Source organism: Lampetra fluviatilis, chromosome 4, assembly GCF_964198595.1.
Source record: "Lampetra fluviatilis chromosome 4, kcLamFluv1.1, whole genome shotgun sequence".
NCBI classification, from domain to species: Eukaryota; Metazoa; Chordata; class Hyperoartia; order Petromyzontiformes; family Petromyzontidae; genus Lampetra; species Lampetra fluviatilis.
In genome coordinates, this window is record NC_136278.1 from 25,239,198 (window position 1) to 25,255,216 (window position 16,019).

General features: G+C 39.9%; 1 protein-coding gene across 7 annotated transcripts in view; it reads right to left on the bottom strand.

Annotated features, from left to right (window-relative positions):
* The window catches only part of LOC144931686 (oxidation resistance protein 1-like), a 151,639-nt gene that overhangs the window by 33,637 nt on the left and 101,983 nt on the right, over positions 1–16,019 (bottom strand). Inside the window, exon 1 of one of the 7 annotated variants that reach the window (XM_078855846.1) lies at positions 657–777. The exons of the other annotated variants lie outside the window; for them this stretch is intronic. The gene's annotated coding sequence lies outside the window, so the exon portion shown is untranslated. Of the gene's footprint in view, positions 1–656; positions 778–16,019 lie in introns of those variants that run through there. 7 annotated transcript variants of the gene reach the window in all.

The window sequence follows — 16,019 nt, forward strand, 5'->3', positions numbered from 1 at the left end:
CGAGATTGAAAACGAATTTCTTTAGAACAGCTTTTTGTGTTTAGTTTGTTGTCCTTAGTGCGCACCTCCGATTAGCATGGCTGGCTACGTACAGTGCAAAAGTTCAACATGCATACGAAACTCATTCCTGAATAAATTTAAGGTTTTTACACTGCCGCTTCTACGTCTCTCTTTTTACTAAAAGCAGTGATTATACACGTAACAACAAAACAGAATAGGACTTTCACTTAAAGTGAGATACAACCCTTTGAACTTAGAGAAAGCAGTTCCAATCTTCTCTACACGGCATAAGGATATAGGCATAACAAGATGATTCACTTACCCGTGATGTTAAAATACAGACAAGGTTATTTAACAAAGTGACATGACACTATCATATGGCAGACTACCTTGCTTAATTTATCATACATCACATGCTAACATGAACATTTAATTAAAAAACACAAAGTAATCTCAAACTTCGATTTGAAACACATTGGTGTTGGAACCATGGGATAATAAACCTGATGAATCCTGAACAAGCACCATATTCAAACATCGTGTTGCCAACAGCAGTACTTTTTAAACACATTTAAACAGTCATTAAAATTAAAAAATATTTTACACTAAATGTTAGTAAATGTGAAAACTAAATTCGAGTGAGAGACTGAACCGACCTGGTCTGTAGGATTCTGCTGCCTCAACCGTGTCCAACAAAACCAAAACGCAGTTGCACGCATCCTGTTCTGCCCAGCTGAGAGTGGTTGAACCTGTGAGAAGCAGCCAATGTGCTGATATAAGGCCCTTATTCTTTAACAGTTGCAATGTCACGTCCAGTGATCCTGCCGGGGATGCAATATGTTACGAAGTCCTCAAGCCACGCTAAATGATGTGGCCAGCCTACAATCTGCCACGTAAATATTCTTCAAAATCCATAACTTCCCTTTTTAAAATTCCAAAGCATCCAATGGCCCCAAAAACCCAGGCAAATCTAAGCTTCCAATATCCAACGATCAAAATGACAGGATTTGACATGGCCAGATAGCTCAGGACAATGAGTCAGCCCTGCTGAGTACTTGGGTTTGAATCCAGGTCTCAGCCACCCATAATGAATCCAGGTCGTCAGCAATGACTCCATAAAACCCCAAGACATGAAATTTGGAATAAATTCTAGCTCTGAGAATTAAAAATATATTGGCTGAACTGCAGTGCAACAGTGGGCTCAGTGCGTGGATAAACAAAGGCAATTTGAAGGGATCTCACAGCAGTATTGTGATATTACGTTCTGTGGTTCCTTCATTAACACTGTTGGTTGCTTTTCTCTGACACAGTTTGAAATATATACATTGTCTCATGCAATTATGGTGATAATACAGATCATTGACATACGTTCGTAACATGATATTTGACAGTATTTACATTTTTTAAGCATTATCAGTTACCCTGTTTGCAGTAAGTGCTGGCGTGTGTTTAGTGTAAATAAGTTTACGTTTTTTCTCAGTAGTTTGCACATTCCCTCCCTGCAATCTCCTGTAACTGCCACCACTGTTGACGGTCTAAGTCTGTGGTCGTCCTTGTAAGAGAGATGCTTAGCTCAAAACATTATTTAAATTACAATTTTTATTTTACCAAGTAAGACCCACTGAGCTATACAGCTCTTTTTCAGAAGTGACCTGGCCACAAATGATAGCTCAACCAAGTGGCTTATCATGTGGAAATGTATTGTGGGCAAATACTGTAAAAACGCATGTTTCTAAATGTGCACCTCATCAGCTCAAGTAATCCGAGCTCGAGCACAAATGGAACGAAATTTGGATAAATTAAAACATTACCGAAATTCCCATTCAGCTTATGCAGCTTTGCTAATGAGGAATGGCAAAGCAAGTAGATTACATGTGTAGTTGGTCAACAAAACGATTCACCATGCTATATCAGGTGACCAAAATCCAACAGCAATTATGGTTTATTTGTTAAACATTTGCACGCACTTTGCATGTAAGAAAAGCACCGACTTTGAAAGCTGAGCAGAGTTGAGTCTGGACAGTGAGTGGATGACCACCACACATACAGGTATAGAGGTGTTGTGGGCAACAGAAGGAAAAGAGTATGGACACATGTCTTGTTGCTCTGCTCTGCCCCCTACCTTCACCAATCCTCATTGACCAGCTTGGTGAAGTATGGTCAAACAACCCTCATTACTTGTACGGCATGGGGTCTTCATCCAGCCATTGAACAGCCTGTAACAGACTGTTGGAGCAAGTGCTGCTAGCGAGCACCTATGAAGGCAAGAACGGCACACGAGGGGGTGGGGTGGTCAGCACCACGCCCAGCCGCCTTTGTCTCCCCAGTGGTGATGTTTACACACCGCACCAGGTATTCATTTGAGGCTGAGTCGACCTAGGAGAGGCCCAGGACCAGTTCAGATAAATGTCACTGATTTTGGCCATGAGCAGGAATCGAACTCGGGTCGCCAGGTTCGTAGCGCAGCGTGCTAACCGCTACACTACCGCTCCCCACTAAGTGGGCAATACACATAGAAGCACAGGACTAATGATTAGTTGTCATAGTAATGTTATTTTTCACTACGAGTATTTAGTTTATATTATGATGATTTTAGTTTATCAGAATTTTTCTTGTTTACCCCGAAAAGCTTGTGTCTCGTGACTCTTTCAAAGAGGGCCCTGCCAAGTTTTGCCGTCGGATGCCATGATTGCTATGAATATTTCCAACGCTTAATTTGTAGATAATGTTTCAAAACTGGACCATGACCCCAGCACACAATGTCCTCCTCTGGAGAACAATTGTAAATAAATATTCCGTTCCTCAATTAAATTGCAACTCTTCGCGAATGATGACACACCACGGAGGAACACATTGTTGCATGCCGATTTATAAACCTCGCTTATAAGATTTAGATAGACTCAAACATAAAATATACTTCTTTTCTTGTAAATAAAACCACTTCTCCAATTTATATAAAAACAGAGTAAATCATTTTTTTTATCTCCCTTTACTTCCTTGTTCTTGAAATATATATATGTTTATACTTGTGAGAGTAGGGTATGGTGGTTCGCACAGTGCGCTATGAATCTTGAAAATGGAGTTCGATCGTGAGCCACAGATAACAACTTAGCGAGTGATATCTCAGAAACAAGTTAAAAGTGTTTTAGTGTTTTTTTCAGGGACCTGTATTGGTTGAGAGGGAAGGATACGTTGGTTCTGCTCAGGGTACATCTCAACCAAGTAATACATATGGTTTGGTGCTTGGCATCGGTCTGCAAATGTCAGGTTGGAAATGGGGGCATTCAACTGTATTCTAATGAGAATGTTACCCAAGTTCTGGCCCACACTGGATACTCTACAGCCTTCTTGCATCAACACCATGGCTGTTAGCCCAAACAGTAGATATATGTTCCCACTGCAGAAAATGTCGTCTGGTTAAAACTACCCTTGCGTCTGCTAATTTTCAAACCTAAGATTTCCCCTGTGGAAGGTTTTAATTTCTTATGAGAAAATTTTGCGTATAGAGCGCACTCGGAACATTACAATCTTTAATACTAACGATGGTGTTAATACAACATGATTTGAAAATTCAAATGGTATCGATTTTCAATTTATATAAAGTGTAAAATAGGATAGTCTTTGGGTCTTTCGGTAAAGTCACGTAGATAGGTAAAAAAACCTATGTACGTAACTTTAGCAAAATACCCAAAGAATATCCTATTTCACACTTCATATAAGTTGAAAATCCATACCATTTGAATATGAATTCCTGCAGTCACGAAAGCTTTAAGTCAAGATGTAAAAACGGAGAATTGCAAATAGTGTTGTGTTAACATAATACATTTAAACAATCAGAAAAGAAAGAAATGATGCATAAACGTGGGCAGGATTCCAATCGCAGCAAAAATGCTCATGCCTACGAGTCAAATATTTCACATTGTAAAAAACAGTCATGCCTCTTCGTGCTTAGTGCAAGATGCACGGATGTTGAGGTCACGGTCCATCGGCTTCGACTTGACTTTGGACAGCCACTCTCCTGCAGGCACCGAGCCAAGAGGATGCAGGTGGTGTGGCCAATTGCACCACCTGTTATGATATTTAATGCCGATAGCCCAGTGCTCTTCAACGGGTTATTTTTAATATTATTCCAAAACTGGCACTGCTGGGAACCACACACCAAGTAAAACGTTAATTCGAAAAAATAAAATCCCAATGGACATTTTGAGATCTGCGCAGAGGTCATTGATAATAAATATGAATTTTCAGCATCATGGGTTGAACATGGGCTAGGATCCAACAACACCGTAAAATATATCATGATGCTTCGATCGCAACACAAGCGGTCGTTCTCAGGCGGAAAAAATAATCCAGCAGTAGAACTGCTGAACCAGGAAGAACACAGCGAGAGCTGCTACAACAGGAGGTTATGTATGTTGGCCAAGGGCAAGCAAGCGGGATCCGAGCCGGAAAGGAGTCCCATCCCCGCATGCAAGCACATCAGTTGTGTTAATGGGGGAGATTAGGGAGAGAGAGATTAAAAATGAAAAATAAGGGTCGTGACATCTCAAAATCAAATGGACATGATTTAGAATTATATGGTAATGAGTCCTGCATTTTAAACGCCCCCCCCCCCCACCATGCCAATGTCATAATCGACAAATCAACATATGCTTAACCTTAACTGTACATTAGCCCCCTTTGGCACATTTTTGGCTGTCTCCACTCGGGTATTCAAAGAATCGGTGCTAATTTTACCAGTGCTTGAGAAAGGAGCAACGGCATGACTATGATACCACAGCACTGGGGCACAATTGCCTCCAAATGTCATGGTTATCATGTGATATTTAACAGCTTAAGGCAGCCTGTGCTAAAGGAAAGGCTAAAGGTTCCCTCTTAACAATAATACATGTTTATACTTGCATGCAGGGTTGCTACTGCAGTGTAATGCTTAGCACACAGCAGTTGCAATAATGGGGGAAATGTATGAAAAACATCTGTCTATCTAGTAGTGTAAATGGGTAAACTACAGTTAGTCGATAGGCAGGTCACTTGTGGCAGGGTAATATGTGGGAAACTCCTTACCTCTTCCAACAACGTCTGGCCAGTGTGGAAGAGCAGGCAAAAGTACCTCCTAGAGCTCCCCGTACTGGAGGCCCTTCTGCCCGCAGTGGCGTGAGAAAGCAAATTGCAGGGCTGCACCTTTACCGCATCACACCTTTCTTTTTAGGTGCGTTGTAATTCTTTAGGTTTTATTTAATTCCTGACGCAATTGAGTTCCCTCTCGGGGGAGAAAAACGGCAGCTAATGTGAATCCAGTAACACGCGTGTGAGCGTGTGTGGAGCACAACTCGATTCCCGGGTGCTTTAGTAAACAATCCCCCCCCCCACTCCCTCGAGCTGACAGCAACAGCAGGATCTTCTAACGTCAGGACAGGTTCCAGTGCTGCTGTTGACACTTTTTTAAAGCCAACTTTGCAAATGGTGTTTACCAGACCCTACCCCGATTGCCTGCAACAGACGTCGAGCACATGTAGTTACAGTGGGCACGTTAGTCAACCTTATATGTCCGTAACATAAGCCGCCGACGAACACCACTCGCGTGAATTTGACTCTTTATCACACCGTTTGAACGCATGCCATGCGCCACTTAAATGTAATACGATTACACGTGTATACAGGAGCACATACAGCCGACAAGCATGCCACTTGCATGAATTTGTCACATTTTAATATTCCAGATGAACTGTTTTTGTCATTGGACTAAAATTTTGGAAAATAACGTAATGTCCTCGATATTGCACTGCATAACAAGTCAAATGCTTTGTTGTTTTAATAGACGGTGCAAATGAACCAAGACAGCCTTGCAGACTTGTGACTTACACTTTAAAGCAAAAAAAAATCTTGATATGGAGACACTGCATGAAATACGTAATTCTTTGCCAGATTGCATAGGCAAGCAGCAGTCAGCTGGATCACCCAATGCTATTTTGAGAACAGAAGTGAGAAAGAGGGCGAACCTAACAGGTTGTTTGAGAGCAAAGGAGGTGGGTGACATGGCATGGCTGGCATTTAGGCTTGACATCAGAAGAACTGGCAGAAGGATGACACCACAAAAGTAGGCTGCAACAGGGCACAGTTGTTCCACTGATTTGCTAAGGTTTGCATAAAGACTAGGCATGTGATGATGTATCGATGTATCGACTAAAACGTATTACTTTGCTCATGATATACGCATCAAATCACACAAAAATTAATAACATCATGGGATCTCCTTTGCCAGTACCAAAATATGATAATAAGGTTTTCCTATTAAAACCTAATAGGAAAACCCTATTATCATATTTTGGTACTGGCATGAGGGTCATACTCGCCTCTCATGATAATAAGGTTTTCCTATTAAAACCTAATAGGAAAACCCTATTATCATATTTTGGTACTGGCAAAGGAGGTCCCATGATGTAGATGCTCACCCCAAGCTCTCATTACTCTGATAGTGCATTGTCTTTGAGCTGTACGCCTTTTGGCGTCCTCTGGTCTAACACCGTTTGAGACGAGGCTCAAAAGAAAGCTGTCTCTGGTGTGGACCAATCAGTTTCAAGGACAATGCATATATTATCAGAGTATGTTTTTTTTGCATTCTGACCACAAGCATTGTGGTTAATGCGGACGTGATTCCTTGTAAAAGGTTTCAGTTTTGTGTTTTAACATCTTAACACCGGTTTTGTTGCCAGAAAAAGGGAAAAACCCTATTATCAAAATTAATAACTCATTCCCCTTGGATTTTTTTTCCTCCAAAAATTCTCCCTGCACATGGACTGACAATATTTGGTCAGGATTGAGAGGCGAGTATGACCCTCATGTCGTCCTCATCTGTATCTCATGTGTACATTATTGAACTGTATGTCTTTTGTGCACTGGTGCATTTTTTTGTCCTATCTTGTACCACCTCCACTTTTATGATTTGTAACTTTGATCCTTTGATCCTTACATGTGTATCGATAGTTCAATGTTAATGTGCCATTTTATTGAGCGATTGTGTTACCTTGGTGTGGTCTGGGACTGTTTTGTTGTTGTATTTGCTGCCTTGTCCAAGCTTGATGAATCAGATTTACAATCATTGATGGGTTTATTATTTATTTATATGATGCGACTTGCTTACCTTTTTCTATATTTTGCTCCCATATCGTGGTTTTTGTGTATTGTTTGCTGTGAAAAAGAGCTTCATAGCTCATCGGATTCCTCCAGTCTATTATACAGCATCAGAATCTTTAGTTAGTCAACGTTTATGGTCATGGCCCTTCTTCATAGCACACAAATAGAGAGGTCAAAGAAAGTGGATAAAATTAACACGTAGGCTTTCGCGACCAATATCATCTTTAAGAGGTTTTTTGGGTTAGATCGCGTAAATTGATGGGCCCGCATAATGCGTATGCATAATGTACGTTGACTTAAGAGCGCAGAAGCGTGGTCACCCCATCTACGCCTCTATATAAGGAACGAAACAGGTGGACTTCTCCACAAATCTGGCTGTCGCCTGATGAAGCTAGTTGTAATTACTGGCGAAACGTCGTACTCAGATTGTAAATTTTGTGGCTTGGCTCTCCAACACACCGGTGTCCTGTACTAGTGACGAATTGGTATATTCTGTTTACATAACAAACCTTACTAATTGGCTGTGTCGGGTGGTGGCGGGTTTAACGACACATTTATATATTTAAGCGATCTAACCCAAAAAACCTCTATCAGAGTGGATAAGAGTTGGAGACTTCACATTTACAATCTATTTACTACAATTTGTATTTTACCCAGGTAAAGTCGACTGAGCTATCTAGCTCTCTTTCAGAAGCAACCTGGCCACAAATGATTGTTCAATTAAGTGGCTTATCATGTGGACACGTATATCAGCCAAATAATCTAAACACGTGTTTATAAGTATGGAGGAAAAAAACTGGAAGACCTGGAAAAAAGGCCACATAACCACAGGGAGAACATGCAAAACTCCAAATATACAGGTGTCATGGTCAGGATCGACCCCACGACCTCCAGTATACCAGTTGAGGTAGTTAACATTTTGCCACTGTGGTGCCAATACATTTTCGGATTAGCAATTTGATGATTGCATTGTTTTGATCATTAATTGATTTTCAAAAATACTTCGTTCTGGCTCCAGTATACATTACATATAATTGTTCTCAATGGCGGTAGTCAAGTGGTCCCAGAAATGAAAGTGGAAGTCCCAGTGGTCCGAATGGAAGTCCTGGTGGTCGTGGTGCCAGTTATTATTGTTCTTGCCGTAATTTCAGTGGTTCTAGTGATGTGAGTGATAAACTCGCTGGGTCCTGGTAGTCCCAATGGTAGTCCTGGAGGTTTCAGTGATAGGCTCAGTGGCCACGGTGGTAGTCCAGTTGGTTGACCCCAATACCAGCTGGCCAGTAGCAACCAGAACCTCTTTGGGAATTTATTACGTGGGATTAGGACATCGGTTGCTTTTACAATTCCACGATTTCATCTAGGTCCCATGGGGCCTCCCATTTTTCTGAATGCCAAACTAGAATCAGGGTGGAATCGTGCGATTTCTGTGGACTGGATATCGATTGCTTTTCTCATGGTGATTCTGATTGATACCAGTTGGCTGTAATCGTATGGCAGATGCCTATCGAACACGTTTTAATGGCAATTGTGGTCGATATCAGCCAGCTGATAGAGACCACAATTATCTCAATGCCACACAGCCCGGCCATCCCTCAAATTTTGCCAATCCACAATTAATTAAGAGTCGTATTATATTCTAAGGTTAGAATCGTGATTCCAGGCTAGGCACCAAAAGCATATAATCTCGTTTTGTAGAATCAGCTAATGTGTGTACATTGTTTATGTGCATGAAACAATGTTGCATTTGTGTGTATGTTGTACTTCGTTCACACCGTATGTAACCAGCTGTGCTAATCAGGAGGTGTGGGAAAAGGTCAACAAGCTAAATTTGTATGCTCATTGCTCATGCAGTGACAGAGGCAAACAACTTAGTTTGTGCATGTCTTATGCCCTTGATATAAAGTCAATTCCACACAGAGAGAGACAAAGCTTCTTTAAACGAGCAGTCTGCCATGTGTCAGGGCACATTCAGCAGACTCAGTCATGCAGAAACCAGCCTCCTTTACACAGTCTAAATAATGCAACGTTAAATTTCGATTGAAAGCTTTCGTGACTGCAGGGATTCATATTCTTGGTTCTTTCTGTAAAGTCACGTAGAAGGGAAATAATAAAATAATAAAAATAAAACAATAAAATTCTCACGACGTTTATTATTTCCCTTCTACGTGACTTTACCGAAAGAACCAAGAAAATAAAAATGCAACGTTACTTAAAGCGGATGCCAACAAATGTATCATGTACAGCGGCATGTACAGTGTTGAATGTTTATTTTAATTTTATTTAAGCTCTGCTACCACCTACTGGTAGGCACCTTCATCAGGAGTCAATTTGCCTCTCGCAGAGATGTCGGAGGTGCAAAGCTGACCAGGCTAATTCAAAGTGCTTACTTATAGAGAGTGTTACATTTTAACTGCCACTTACACACTCAAGATATCAAGTTATTGGTTTTAGGTAATTGGTTTTGCCACAAGGATCAATATGGAACATGCTGAGCACATGAAAACGAAGAACAGCTGCAGGCCCCCAAAGACGTGTCTTGAGATGAACTTGCAGATACTGATTCAGTGGTGCACACAATGGGCTCAAGTTGCTCGGTTTAAGGCTTTCACTTGAGAAGCACATCTGCATGGAGGAATAGAGCTGGAATCTCAGAGAAATAATGGATGACAGTGAAAAAAAGAGAAATTAACTTTTGCCCACGGAGATATTTACAATGTGGAAAAGCAATTCTCAGATTGATCAATTGTCTATAGATTGCAAGTCATTTAAATAAGAACTTGCGTCATGTAAGAAAGCATATATTGCACGAATATTTAGACGCCCTGTTTCAATGAAAAAGGGGACATTTGTAGATACTGTGTTATGAAAAGCAATGCACTGTATTTGGCTCCAAGGTACACAGTAGAGAGAGAGAGAGATGTAATTCTGTTAGGAATTGAAAAGTCACTCAGGTGAATGGTTGTTAAGCTCAAAGCACAGAAGTGGCACTGACTCGTATGGGACTCCCAAAGAGAATTTCAGCTGGAAGGTCAGAGGGCCTTGCGAATCGTGTCAGACTCTGGGTCTCAAGCACACATTCAATCTCATATTCCAAAATAACAAGGTTCCAAATTGCCCTTTATCTACAAAGGTAGACTTTGATATTTAAATATAAATTTATTGCATTCGGTAATTGTTTCTTTGAAGTTAAATACAAAGCAAATGTACAAAACATTAAATGTAGGTGTGTGCTGTATAAATGTTTACATATCATCACATTAAAACGTATGCTCGTGTAAAATATTTAATGGAACACCTAAGTGATTAATCCAACAACTTGAAAACAATTTAAATGAAATAAAAATTAGGTTCATTGTCAAGTACCGAGGTCTCAAGTTGAAATAGGTATGAGTTCAATGTGGTCTGTTTCAGGAATGTACTCTATGCCAAGGTTACAGCGAACTGCACAAACAGTTCTTTTTTGTTAGGAAAGTGTGTTTGTGCATTATGAAACAGCGGGATTTTTGTCTTCTTGTCATCTTTGTTCCATGAAGATGCGAGCACATCGATTGCACTCACAGTAACTCGAACTGACACTCGCACACATCTCTGCAAGAGCAAACGGTCAGGGTACCAGCCTTATTTGATTGGAGAATGGCAGACACTATCCCATACAGTTCAACACAACGGTTGAGTGATCTATCCGCAACAGCGAGCAGTTTATCATTCAATATCAAAACATGGCTAAATGGTTAGAGCCGATTTCAAAGTCATTGCATTTAATAATGCTCATAACAACACAACCATACGGTGTGTAAAATAATTACAAACTGCAATAGGCACAAACATGCAGAAAAGCACAATGCAACATTATCCAGGATACGCCTTTGTGGCTGACCATCCACTTTTGTCCGTGTGCATGCTAGGTAAAGATCCGAGTCCTTTGACATACACACGAATCCTAAATTGCATGCAAACATGGAGCCAATCGCTCGCTGCATGAAAATACTGTTAAACGTGCAATAGAGAGAGAGAGGGTTGGCTACTGGATCTGTTGATAGCCTGCCAAAACATACTCAAAGCTATCCGATTTACAGCTTAGCACACATTCGTTCAGGCAGTGCTATGTAATCAGCATGACTTAAAGTTCAAACGTTTTGGAAAGCTCCGTGGTATATATTAATGTTAAGGTAAAATGTTGCTCCATCACATCGCTTTCGTTATACATACATTTAAATAAAAAAGAAACAACGTTTGTACGTCATAATAAGTTACCCAAATTTCGATTTAAAGCTTTCGTGTAAAGTCACGTATTTCACAAGTAGTACTAATCCCATATCTGCATTTCAAAAGTAGTACTAATCGCATATCTGCATTTCCCATAAATATGCTAAATTCCTCTTGATATGCAAATTATTTTGTCAAGGTGCTCTTCCCCCTCCAACCCAGCTTAAATAGACGCTCCAAGCCTGGGGCTGTTTCATTCAGACTGTCTTCTCGACAGAACTGTTCTTCACCTGAGGACGGCTGCTTGCGTTGTGGCCGAAACGTCGTGAGAATTATTTTATGATGTTTTATTTTTATTATTTTATTATTTCCATTCTACGTGACTTTACCGAAAGAACCAAGAAGAAGTTACCCAAATGTTAGTTAACCACATTTTTTTTATCACAGCGATTTTTACCTATAAACTTATACTTGGATAGTTAAACATGATAAACATGTACTCATCCTCCAAACATATTGTATTTAATTTTATGAATTCTAATATAATAATTTCAGAACAGGACACACACGAATGTGATCACCGCAACATAGAACATGCATGTGGACTGTGTCAAAAACTAATCGGACCTTTAAGGAATGATCATGGTGCAGGGAGGCCTTTATCTAGCAGTGGATAGATGATAATCAGCTAATGATGGTGTTATTGAATAACCACTATCCCACTATATGTCTTCTCTGCTGATATGTCCGTAATTCCTACTCACTCGTAACTCCAAACTAATTTCCCAACGCGAATAATGTTGGCTGAAGTTGAAGCATGAACTGGTGTAACACTTTCCGTTGCCATAATAAACAAGCGAATATTGTGAGTGAAGCTGTCTTCACACCAGCAGAGGATAAACTCACATCTCACATCTTGCTGCTATTCTACTGTGCAGTTGAGTAAGGGTGTCAATATACAGCATTTTATCATGTGATACATTGCCATCTAGTGGAAAAATCTCGGAAACATAGAGCACGTAAGTGGCAGGGTGATGCACAAATTAGATTCCAAAGGAGCACCAACACGTTGCAGAATATTTTGTGAAGTCTCCTAAACACACCGACACAGCCTTTTATACATTAAAAAATTGTTTCAAAAAAATGACTACACTAAGATGACATTCACTCTGCATACTCATACAACAATGGTCTCTATACTGCAGTGTGCCATTTGTTTATCGCTGATTAGTGTAACTGTCATGCTATTACAAAAAAAAACAGTGTTAATCAGGATGTGCATTACCCTCAACAATACTCGAGAATCTACATCTTGCTGAATATCACTAGACTTGTTATTCGTCTCAGGAAATGAACTGTAAGCTTCCTCGCTATTAATCATGAAACGTACAGTAAAATGCACCATTAAAATGTTCCCAGATTTGTCCTACCTGTGGTGTCAATTGAACACTATAAAACGGAGACATTCTATCAGCTATATGAACAGTTCTTTGGTCATCGTGGAATGTCCAGCGACTTTTTGTCTGGACTTTTTGGCTTCACCTGGCACTTTTTGCACTTACTGACATTCTCACATTTGAAAATACCTCTTGGATGACTGCTATTTTAAAAAGATATATAAATTGAATATCCTTACCATTGTCACACCATAATACACGCCAAAAGGATTTTTTACAGTTATATTAATTGCAAGCTCTCTCGTCTCTGCAGCATGTGAATATTCAGATAACCGCTTGAGCAACTATTTACTAACAAAATCAAAAATAATGTAGGTTCAAAATTTCCATTGCAAAAAAATTTCCAGTCCTTGATTTTTTAGATTGTTTTGCATAACAATGACGTTGGCAGCGTTATGCTATTTCAACGTTTAGTAATTTACAATGCATTAATTCAAATAATTTTTTGAGTAAAAACTCACCCTCAATAAAGAGGACATCGCAATACTTTACAGCATGAATTAAACGAAGGTTGTCCTACCTATAAAATCAAGACAGAGAAAAAAAATCTCAAAATGAGGACACACACCACACAAGGAAAAGCTAAAAGCGAAAAAAATAATTATTGCAGAGTTTTCTGAACCGTTCGGCGCTCGGGGCAAATCTAAGGGCCGGAAGAGAGTTCTAGATCTTAGGCGCCACACACGAGAAGGCCCTATCGTCCAGCGTAGAATGCTAAATTGTAGGCTGAGATAGCAAGTCCTGGCCTGAGGAGTGCAAGGTATAAATATCTAGCAGACGTCTGGGGGGGGGCCCAGACGGGTATGCAGGTACTGAGAATCAAGGCCGTTTTGAGCTTTGTAATATTTCCAGACAGTAATTATATTTAAGCAAAAGTCACTACTTGATTTGGAGAGGTAACTCAAGGCACACTAAATGTAATTTGTAATAATGTTTTACATTGTTTTCACAGTCTCTGCAATAAAACTATCAATACTTTCTTAACAGATTGGAAGTGCTTATACAATGGGCGGATGCCACTTTGATTGAAAATTATTGGCATGGCAGAAATAAATAACCACATTCAACCACTCTTTAGGAAACATTTTATTTTTCAAAACGCCCTGACACAATGCATACACAATGCCCATCTACTATGTATGAGGCCAAATTACTTACTAGATTTGCACTTTTTAAATATAGTAAATGCATTCTAGCAATTAATTACAAACGTGTGCCAATTGATTTGCATGACCTGCAGATACAATATATGGGCAAAATAAAGCGTTTACTTCAGTGGCTCAGAAGAAATAAATCTTTGTTAGCTTTCATTTGTACACAACGAACCACAATATAACCATTACATTGAGAAAGCATGTGATAGGATTTCAATATTTAGTACAATTCGTTAAAATAAAACTCGAAGATGTATGTTTGAATACCTAATAAATAAATAACAATCATAAATACAGTAGAACAACACGTGACAACCAAAAAAGAGTTGGTACTTGCTTAAATCGGTTGTAGCGTTCCCTCATTCCCCAGCAATTTGACAAATTGTCACGAGTCCGGATTGCAATTCACTAAGACAGTGCGATTCAACGCTGCGGTCAATGGTAACACCTCGAGCAACTCCAGGGACAACATGAACCGATTATATAAACGCATATGAATGGAAATACATCGATTCATGCACATGCAATTCGATGCACGTATCGCAAGCTTACACATCAATAATAAATCGGTGGTTTGTTATGGACCATTCCATCTCTGTTGCTGAAACATTTGTAGTTGCTTTTGCAACTGCACATGCTACTGTTGGGAACGGATATTGTATTCTGAACAGACATGGCAAAGTGCACGCACAGAGTTAGAGGAGACGTGCTGCATTGCTTGGTCTCGAAGCGTTGAAAAGCTTCCTGAAAAACTGTTACAAAGGAAAGGTGGGCTCTCGCTTGCAAATCTGTTGCTCATACGGAGTGGTAGCTCTTGCAATCTCTCATTTACTTGATACAGCTGTCGTGGCTGTGACGGTTCCACCTGAAGACAGAAGCTTGTGTTGCCTTCGAAACGTCGTGATTTTTATTTTATTTTACTTTTATTAATTTTAATGTTTTACCTACGTGACTTTACCGAAAAAACCTAAGAATATGAATCCTTGCAGTCACGAAAGCTTCAAATCTAGAACTGTTGCTCAAGGGCAAGAACCTTTTGGATAACGTGGGGATGGCAGCAATGTACTGGAGTTCAGAACGGAGTGCTTTGTCCTCCATCGATGTTATGCCCTGCCTCAGCCATAAAGCGTTTGGGCCAGCGATTTTCAAACTAGCAGGCAGCTGTGTGGCACAAAACGACCTATCAAGGGATGCGCTTGCAGACATAATGATACTCGAATAATATCTAGAGTAAGATCTATATCGCAAAAATAATCTTTCAAATTTATTTGGTATTGGCCAAACATCTCAATTCTGGAAAAAAATGCATGCAAATTACTGCATTGAGACTACCCATGGCAGCATGACCGTAAAAACAGGGCTCTCCTGAAAAAGTTGCGACTCTCCAAGTCTTTCCGTTGGTAAACACGAATAATAAGGTTTCATTCTTTTAGTAACCATCCAGAAATGGGTACATCTGTTAAATTAGTCTAAGCATTGAAGGTAAAGTTGAAACAGGGAAGACCTAAGTAAGACACATTTAGTGGAATAAATAGCATTGCAGAATTGAAAGTTTTAAGTTACATTTCTCCTTTCGCACGTAAGCAGCAATGGGTGAGGAGCAAACGACAATTTTCTCAAGTCAAATAGACCAAAACAGGAACATGTTCTTAATAGAGTGGATAGGTAACTGTTTTAATTGGAAGTGACAAAGGGAGACTGCATATGGATGACAAATCTGAGATATCAGTCATCCTTGGGAAATGCATGTAAAAAACACTGCTACAATGAATGACATTGTTTGCACAACTCAGTCATAAATCAAAGCAATAATAATAGCAACTTGTGGAGACCTTTACCACAGTGGCGTAGCTTGTTTGGCATGGGGCCCGGGTGTAAGGAATTATATTATTGATAAAAGAGAAGGCCATATGTCCAGGTGTCATGGCCCATATTTGCCAAATTTGATCAATCACTTGCAAATTACTCAATTGGAAATAAATCCTGGTGCCGCACAGGGACAGCTTACCACTTCGGTCCCCTTGGCTAGATTTTTAGCAGGGCCTTGAAATGGTTGAAAAGAGATGTT